A 10,992-nucleotide genomic window follows, 5' to 3' on the forward strand; every position below is an offset into this window, starting at 1 on the left:
ATAATATATATATATAATACTATATATATATGTATATATCTATCTAAATCTATAATCTATATCTCTTATTATAATATATATATATATATAGATATATTATATATATATATATATATATATATATCTTATATATTATGTCTGTGTGTTGATGTGGTGTTACATATATATTGTACACATTTACCACAATGTGTGAGTGGGTGTAGTGTGTATGTGCGTTTGTGTGGGTGTGTCGTGTGCGTCTACAATAATATTTATGTTGTGTACATAGATTTATTGATTATTTTCAGTGAAAGATTTACACACTTAACACACATAAGATTAGCAGAGACACCTTACCCTTTTCTCTCTTTTCTCTCCGTTTGCATCTACACTCTGACAAAATGAACAGAAAAACAAGGGTGTTTTGGAGTGAGAGCAGGCAGCAGGTAAGGGCAACGTAGAATCTTTTTATTCTGCAAAGGAAAATGGACCGCTAATTCGACCTTAAGTGCAAGGGGGGTACTCTATTCTGGTATACAATGTGTGCGAGTGCAGTCTTCGTGTACGGATAATTGTATACGTGTTTATTTTATGGATAAGTGTTTTTCAAGATATGGGACTTTTGACAACGAGGTTATGTATAAATGTATTTTGATTCAGACTGGAGATGCGTTAATGTGAGGATTCCACGGTCGTTCCACCCTGGCAAAATATGTCGGGAAGTTTCATTAAAAGTCAAAAAAAGGAAAGAAAACGAAATTAACTAAGCAGAAAAAAACGGCTGTGGGTACATTTTTGCACCTCCCCTGGTACCCTGAGCTCGCAATTTGTGCAGTACTTTAGGGTGAGTGCACCTTGGAAAAAGGGCATGGAGGTTTTTAGTAAAGATGAACAAAGTGTGCAGGGGAAAGAAAAGGGAAAAGGAGAAGGAGGAGAAATGGAAGAGGAACGCTTAAAGGAAAATGATCAGAGATATAGAAGAGGAAAACATATATATATATATATATATAATTATATATAGATATATATATATATTATATATATATAGATATATATTAAGGAGAGAGGAGAGAGAGAGAGAGAGAGATGAGAGAGAGGAGATTGAGAGAGAGAGAGGTTAAGGACGGCGAATGAATAACGATGATAAAATAATAAGATATGAGGAAAAGAGACGAAGAGGATAAGGAAAATATAGATAACAAGAAAAAAAGGAAAGATGGAAAGAAAGACCGAAATGAGGCAAAAGGAATGAAAAGTGAGACAGCCGCAAAAAAAAAACACAAAATAAATAATTAATACAAGAAAGGAAACAGCATAAAAAACAGCGAGAAAAACGAGGAAAAGGAAACAGAGAGAAAGAGAAAGGAAAAGAGATAGCGACGTCGGCGCTTCTTGCTGATCTACGAACTGTATGGTGTCTCAGGAAAGTCAAATTAGCAAGATGTTGCGATGTGTGGACGCGGCTAATTAGGGCCGGCCTTTTTGTTCTCTCTCGCTCTCTTTTATTTCCAGGTGACGGGGGGTGCGGGGAGTAGGAGGTAGGGGGAGGGGTGATGATTACGGTCGAGGGAGAGGGAGGAAGAGCGGTGGAAAGGGGGAAAAGAGATAGTAAGATTAAAGGATGAGAAAGGACATAGGGCGGAGACAGAGGAGAAGAGGGAAAAGGCGAACGAAAGACAGAGAATAGGAAAGGAGGGTTGACGGATGAAGGAGCAGTAGGGATGGAAAATAAAAGAGAAAATAGGATGAGAAAGAGCAGAGGGCAACAAAGAAGGACACAAGAGGGAAAAGACGAGACGAAAGGCAAGGAGGATAAGCCAAGGGGGCAAAAAGAACCGGTGGACAAGAGCATTAGAGAAGGAAAGAAAGAGAGATAGTAGGACCTGGATAGAGGGAGGAGAGGAGGAGAGGGGAAAAGAGGAAGGGAGGGAAAGATACAGATGGAGTGGAAAGACAAGAAAGGAAGAGTAGAAGAAGTGGAAGAAAAGCAAGGATAAAAAGGAAGAAGGAAGAGGGTCGGGAGGTGAAGGTGAGGAGAGGAAGGATATGGTTAAAGGGGGAAGGTGGGATTCAACACAGGTGGGAGGGGAGGTTACGGGTTTATAAGGAGGGAGTTATTAGAGCAAAAGGGTCAGGAGCCATCGGTGGGGAATTCGATCGGTTCCTGATGATGTCAATAAATGACATTTTCAAAATGATTATCTCATCATTATCATCATGGAACCTTTCATACATTATATCATTGTTATTGTTAACATTAACGTCACTCTTATCATATCAATATCCTTTCAATAGTTTCAGTGACAATTTTGAAATTATTATTGTTAGTCTTCTTCTCACATAATTTTTCAGTATTGATATTATCATTAGATTTCATTATTAATATTATAATTATGATGTTTTTTTTTATCATTATTATCATACTGTTGTTGTTGTAGCTGTTGTGTTGTTGAAGCTGTTGTTGTTGTGATATTATTTTACTATCCATAGTTAATATATATCATTAATTATTATCAATATTGATAATGTTAATATTCTCTATCATAGTAGTAATATTTTTAAGATGATTAAAGATGATTGTTATTATGATTATTATTACTGTTACTAACATCCTTACCATTATCTAACTGGGGGTTTTTGCTTTTTTTGGTTCTTTGCTGTTGTGTTTATTAGCAGTAATTATTATCGTCGTCATCATTATTTTCAGTATATAGTTATCACCACGACTATTATTGTTATCATCACCATTACCATTATTATGGTATTATGATTAATTCATAGGCGTTATCCATTACTTTTATTATTACAATTTAGTACATTATCATATCATCATTAGATTCTTTATCGCCAGGAGCATCATTATTTTCTATAATTGTTATTATTACAATTACCACCAGTAAATCAGTATGTATGGTTGTTAAGTGTCTGTTCTGGGTGGTCTGTGCATGTCTGCGAAATATTCTATATGCATTATGTGTGCCAAACATTCACAAACGATATTAAAGAAAGAGAGAAACAGAAAAGTGGAAAATAAAAGAATTTAGGAACAAAAATATTTGAATTCACTTCGCACAAAGTATGTAAGAAGCCAGATGTGTGCCTTTATTTACAGTGTACATGTTAAGCTTGGAAGGGATTATATTGAACCCTAGAGAGCAGGGACTTAACTGAAACAAATAGTGTGTCATAAGCAGCATGCTTTGGGTAAAATAAAGTTAAATGAAAAAGAGGACAATGCAATAAAAATGGTATTTTAGTTGTTAAGTTTTAATTTCGTCTCTCTCTTCTCTCTCTCCTCTCCTCTCTCTCTCTCTCTCTCTCTCTCTCTATCGCTCTCTCTCTCTCTCTCTCTCTCTCTCTCACCCATCCACTCACTCACCCACAATCTCTTTCGTTCTCTCACTCATTGTTCCTCTCTCTCTTCCTCTCTCTCTCTCTCTTTCTCTCTCTCTCTCTATCTATCTATTTATCTATCTATCTATCTATGTTGGTCGAACTCTCGCGTTCTCTTTCTCTCTCTCTGTCATCTCTCTCAGCTCTCTCTCTCTCTCTCTCTCTCTCTCTCTCTCGCGCGCTCGCTCTCGCGCGCGTGTATCTCGCCGCTGTCTCTCTCTCCTCTCTTCTCTCGCGCACTTCTTCCCACACACACACACACACACACACACACAACACACACACACACACACACACACACACACACCACACACACAAACACCACACAAACACACACACACACAAACACACACCACAACACACACACACACAAACACACACACACGGGCACACATACATACCCTCATCATCACGGCGTGTGGTGTGTGTGTGTGTGTGGTGTGTGTGTGTATGTATGTAAAATGTTATGTGATATATAAATCATTTATAAAACACATACAGAAATAGATACAGTAAATGCAAAAGTGTATAATAAATTACAGTTAATACAGTCATTCATCATGCTATCGCAATTGATACAAAATCCACACAAACACACACAACACACACACACACACACCACACACACACACACACCACCACACACACCACACACACCACACGCCCACACACGCCCGCATACACACACGACACCCGCATGTACACACGTCTCCCCCCGGCCCTGCCATTCGCAGTGTCTCCTTTATCTGATTAACTTGTCAACAAACGAAAATCTTCCGCTTCACATACGAAATTCAAATGATCAGTCAAACACCAAGTTTATTATTATAAGAAAATAATGAATGAAATAAAAATTAGAAGTCGACTTCGTCTTCTCTGTCAGCTAATACGCAGTACTCGCGTAACACCACATTTCAAAATATTAAATCTTTTTCTGTTATCTACTTCAACACCCAACACTCAGAACCAAAATTGCATTGGGAAAAACTAATGAGTTCAATAACCTCAGCTTTGCCCGTAAGGTAATGCTTCGTCTTTCCAGATGTTATTGAGAAGCAATTGTTGGCGCTTTTGGCAATGGTAATTCTTCTTTTTATCTCCGGTAAATCATCATATGTATTATTAAAACAGCTCCAAGATAAGTGAACTCTTTCACATTTCCACAATCATTCCATTGATTGTAACATGTTCATCATTGTTCATTGCCGGTTATCTTTGAATCTTCATGATCTTAGTTTTCTTGGCATTAGAAACAAGCCAGCCTTTTCGCTTGCTTCTCTAACTTTATCAAAGTAGTTGTTGTAGTTCATTGATACTGCTGGAAATCAAAACTTATCATCGGCGTCCCTCAGATTGATTTTTTGTATCCCAACATCCACATTTCCCTTTCAAAATTCTCTAGAGAACCTCTCATAATTGTTTCAAAATATATATTAAAGAGGTGGGGAGACAGAATGCAACCCTGTCGAAATCCTTTTTTGACTTCGAACCATTCTGTTAACCCATAAGTGGTTCTTACAGCTGCTTGTTGTTGGTCATACAAGGCTTTTTTAATTGGATGATGGTTTTGGAAACTTCATATCGTACTGTTATTCCAGAGGATATCGTGATCACCAGTATAAAAAGCTTTCACAATCGATGAAACACAGGTATGGGTCTTTTTGATGTTCTCTGTTTTTCTCTATGATCAATTTTAAATTTAGAATCTGGTTTCTGGTACCTTTTCCAGGGTGATAATAATAATAGTAATGATAATAATGATAACAATAATGATAATAATAATAACAACAATAACAACAACAACAAAACAACAACAAAACAATAACAACAACAAGAACAGCAGTAATAATAATAATAATAATAATAATAATAATAATAATAATGATAAATGACAATGATAATAATAATTGTGATGATGATGATAATAATATAATAATGATAATAATAATGATAATGATAATAATAATAATAATAATAATAATGATGATAACGAGTATCTAAGTATCCTGGTCCGAGGCCTATAATTCCATTGGTAGCAGGTTGTTGCCCACACTCATGATTATAATAGTATTATAATCATTATGATCATTCCGATGCAACAAGGATCCTTAGCTATGAGATGAACACTAACAAACTAATAAAAATAATAACGATAAGATTTTTTATTTAAAATTCATATCATTATCATGTTATTATTGTTGTTATAACTGTAATTCTCATTACCATGCTTATTTTTATTATTATCATTATTTTTATTATTATTATTATTATTATTATTATTATTATCATTATTATTATCATCATCATTATCATCCTCATCATTATCATCATCATAATTATTATTACTACCATCTTTGGTTGTTGCAGTAGTGACATTATTTTTATCAATGTAATCATCATTTTCATCATCATCATTAGTAGCAATAGTGTTGTGGCGGTATAAGTGGTAACAGTAGTGGTGTCATCATTATCATCATATCAAACAACAGTGATGATTTAAACCCCAGTAACAGAACACCAAAAAATACAGACGGAAAAGGGGGGAGGGAGAGCCGTGGCCAGAGCACAAAAACGCAAGTTGGAAAGTAGGGAAAACAAGATATGTAAAATATCACTTGTAAACACGCGCGGAGTTCGCGGTTGACTGCGTTGCGCCGAAACCCGATTCCCGAAGCCTGGTCTTGGACTTCGCGAACTTATGCACCGCCAAAATTCACATTGAATGATGGGGCTTGGGAGGGGTGGGGAAGGAGGGAGGGTGAGAGAGGGAGGGAGGGATAGAGAGTTGGGGGGTGAGGGAAGATCACGAGAAGGGAAAGAGGAGGGAGGGAGGGAGGGAGAAGAGGGGAAAAAGGTGAACTTTGAAGGAAAGGGGGTGTCGGGGTGGGAAGGGGAGGGTGAAGATGGAGAAGAGATGGAAAATGTAGCTATAAAATTTCTATACTTTCCCTCGGTAGGTTGAGGAGTCGTGCAGTCGAAATGTTGTGTGCATATTTTAACAAACTCCCGTCTTTTCAGCGGTGGTTTCGGAGGGGGGGGGGGGGAAAGGGAAAAAAGGAAAGAGGAAGGTATGGGGAATAAATAGAGGGAGAGTAAGGGAGGAAGAAAAAAGGGGTGAGGGGGAAAAGGTGAGATATGGGGACGGGTGGTAAAGGGGGGTACGGGGGAGTTAAACCAAGGGCCGCGTCCGCCGCGGATCTCATAACCTTGATTTCAGAGAGTCCCTTTACTGGGGTCGGGGGCTCGAGACCCCCTAAAGGGAGGAAATGCGATTGGGGACGCTTTTTTCTGGTACTTTCGATTTATCTCTACTTCCCTTTTCGGAGTTTCAAAATTTTTTTGTATAATATAATATTTATTTTATATATTATTATAATAATATATTAATATATATATGTTTTCTATCTATCTATCTATCTATCTTCTATCTTCTATTATCTATTATCTATCTATCTATTATATGGTGTGTGTGTGTGTGTGTGTGTGTGTGTGTGTTATATTATATATAATATATATTATATTAATATATATATTATATATATCGTGGGGTTTGTGGGGTGTGTATGTGTGGGTTTTGTGTCGTGTGAAACCACACACGAAACACACCACCACACACATATGATTATATATATTTTATATTATATATATATATATATAAAATATTATATATATAAATATATATATTTTAAAATTATATATTATTTTATATATATATATATTATATATATTATTTCTTTTTTTAGTACGATTTTTTTTTATCTGAATGTACAATCGTATGTAACTTTTTTCTAACATAATATAGACATTTGCCATACACAAAAGAGAATAGTATGAGTAACATCTGAGAAAACTCGCACGTGTGTTGGGGACGATTTCCTAAAAAAAAAAACAAAAAAAAAATACCCCGGGAAGGATCATAACCAAGAACAAATTTAGTAAATCTTACTATATCGAATAATTTTATTATTTAAAAAATACCTAAAAAATTATTATTGCAAAGATTATTTTATGTTTAACCCCATACACACATAATTAAACAACCAACTACAAACAAAAATACATAATATATAACCTTTTTATACACCATACCCCTACATTATATGAGCTTCATAACATATACATACTCATACTACATACATCATAATATATATATATATATATATTTTATATATATTATATATATATACACACCACACACACACACACACACACACACACAACACACACACATACACACACACATACACCAAACGCACAACACACACAAACACACGCACCACACACCACACCACACACACCACACACCCCACAAAACCAATTATAATAAAATAAAATATATATAATATAGATATAGATATATATTATAAAATTTTAATATATTTTTAATAACATATATATATTAATTAAATATATATATTATATCAATATTTTAATTTATATATATTATATTATATATATATATATATATATATTATATATAAAGTAGGGGGAAATACGAAGAACGCTGCACATTAAAATACGTACATGACAGAACGCGCACATTCTGTACGTACATGATGTGAAAGTGGCCATAAAACCGTAAAGAAATCAGGCCCTTTTGACAAAACCGAAAAACTGCCCCCAATGTCCACAAAAAAACAACATAATCAATCCCGGAAATCTTTAAACCTACTTTCACATGTGCATTTTATGTTCGACATGATGCCCATAAGAAAAAATAATAAAACAAATGATATACTACAGACAAATTCCCCCCCAATGCAGGTGACGGGTGACAAGATTAATGATCAAGCGTACCACACAACCTTATCGAGAGGAAAGCAGGATAAGTGGGTGGAAAAATTCGAACCCTTCATGTACGTACAGAATGTGAAAGTAGGTCAGTGCCCATGAGTAACAGGCCCTTTGACAAACCAAAAAACCGAAAACCGCAACCAAGTCCAAAACAACATAATAAATACCCGAAATCTTTAAACCTACTTTCACATATGCATTTTAGTTTCGTATAGACGCATCATAAGAAAAAATGAAAAAAATGATGAGCTAAGACAGTTTCCCCCCCAAAACGCGGGAACGGGTGACATAGTTTAATGATCACAGCGTAACCAAAACCTTATCGAGAGTGAAAGCGGGAAAATGTGGGGGAAAAAATCGAACCCTCACCACGACAGAATGTGAAAGTGGGCCAGTGGCCGTGAGTAATCTGACCTTGCAAAACCCAAAAACCGCAACAATGCCCCACAACAAATAATAAAACCCCGGAAATCTTAAACCTACTTTCACATATGCATTTTATGTTCGTACTACGCATCATAAGAGAAATAATGAAAAAAAATGATTACTACAACGAGGATCTCCTCCAATGCAGGTGCATAGATAAATGATCACCGCGAAACCCAAAAAACCTTGTGAGAGTGAAGCGTAACCCCCCAGACCGTAGCTAATGATGCAAAACACGCCACCTTACATCCAAAATAGTAATCATAACATAAAGAAAAATATCCGAAACCGAAATCATTACCCAGGCAGATGCACTGATGACTCACCCGGGGGTTTCCTCCCATCCACACCGCAAATATTCACCATTTTAAAATTGTCCCGAGATCGAGAATTGTTCTTTTTTACAGACGGGGGAAACCGTCTCTCCAAATGACTGAAACTTAAAAAATCAAAAATAAAATGGGGCAACGGGTCTGCTATGCCCGAAATTTTGCTCCTCTCTCACTGTACCAAGATAAGAATACAATTTAAAGTGAAAAGGATTAAAAAAATTTCGCCTTCAATTAACCTTTATTTTCGTTTGTATAACACTTTGGGCAATATGCACCTTTTTTGATCTTGTAACTGAATCGATAATTAACCCGCTACAGACGAGTGATAAACCCTTTTAAATTTAAATTTAATCCATAAATTCCCTCTAATGATCCCAAAACGCGCCCACCTAAAGGATGTCTCCTCCTCCCCGAAGTAATAAGAAGAATCTGAAAAAGAGGAAGAAAAAGCACACAAAAAAACAAACAGCACCCAGCTCTGAATACCCCCAAAGCCCGAGAAAGGAACCCCCCTTCCGTTCCTACTCCCCCCGATCCACATTCCTCATATCCCATGGGAAAGCATAATGGTAGAGAAGAAGACCAAACAAAAAAATAGCACAAAAACCGAGGACTACTTTCACCCCATTCCCCCCCCCTCCCCCCCCCCCTCAACCGAATATTCACCATTTTAAATTTTGTAACTAAAATCGTAATTAATCCTGAAGACAGTGTCCCCCCTTCAAAATTCATCATAATCCATAAATGTCCCCAAATGATGACAAATACGCTCCCCAAAAGGGGTGTCCTACTCCTCCCAAAAAAATAATAAAATAAGAATAAGGGAAGAAACAAAATAAAAACAAAAATGCATAAGCTGCTGACACACGCAAGCCCGAGAACAGGGAAGCCCCATCCCCCAACCCCATTCCCCCATTTTCGTTACGGAGCATAATGGTAAAAGTTTGCACGTCGGTTCTTAAATCCCCAAAAATCCCAATATTAAGAATTCATTGCAATAAAAATAAAAATACTTTGCTGTAATAAATATGCTTTATTAAGGTTTTCTTATCCCTTTTAGACAACAAACAACACAAATACAAATCATATCACCCAAATTTCATATAACGAGGTGATAATTGATTTTCTTTTTTTTTCAGAGGATGACGGTGGCGGTGACTCGTCTTGAGGTGAAACCAACCAAGAAAAGGAATCCTTTTTAAACCCCTTCAAATTGACAGTGTTCGAGTACAAAATTAAGAAAAAATTTTCATATAACCTATCCTTTTTCACCCCAAATTCTTAAAAAAAAAAAAAATATTCAAAGAAAAAAATCATATCTTTACAAATTTTTCAATGATAATTAAAAAAGATAAACTCTAATAAAAATATCTAAAACAGAAATTTCTAACTTCGGGGGAAACGTTGATAAACTTGCAAACTCCTCTCTTTTTTTAAAACTGTTTACTAGTCTTTTCTTACATCCCAAAGGTATTTTCAAAAAAAAAATACAATTCAGTGAAAAGGATCATGAAAACTCTATTTGTACACAAATCCCTTTATATGACTTTCAGGAACACAAACCGCTTCCTAGCGGTGAAACAAAAATAAGAAAAAAAAATAACGGGCTTATTTTTTTTGTGAAAATGTAAATGTGATAATCCCACTACGCACATTTAAAAATTGCAGGCTTATACAACAGGTTAATCATAATAAAACGGGTAAACCCTAATAAGAATAACACAGAAATTTTTTAACTTTCGCGGGACGATTGAAAAGATCTTACCCCCAAAAGGCTCTTTCAAATAAAAATAAAATTTCCCCAAAAAGGGGTTCATAAAAATCTTGTTGTACTCAATGTCTTTATTATACTTTCACAAACCACATCCTAAATTTAAATAAAAATAAAAAAAAATACAAGCTAAAATTTTTCTGTGAAAAATGTAAAGCGATAACCCTATTCATATTTTTGAAAATTTCGGGGTTTACAACATTTTTAATTTACCTAACGGGTTAAAAGTCGGCGGTTTTTTTCTATTTAGAGAGTGTAATAGGGTTTTCAACGCATCTGCGCGAGCCCAAAAGACGG

Source organism: Penaeus monodon, chromosome 14, assembly GCF_015228065.2.
Source record: "Penaeus monodon isolate SGIC_2016 chromosome 14, NSTDA_Pmon_1, whole genome shotgun sequence".
Classification (NCBI taxonomy): Eukaryota; Metazoa; Arthropoda; class Malacostraca; order Decapoda; family Penaeidae; genus Penaeus; species Penaeus monodon.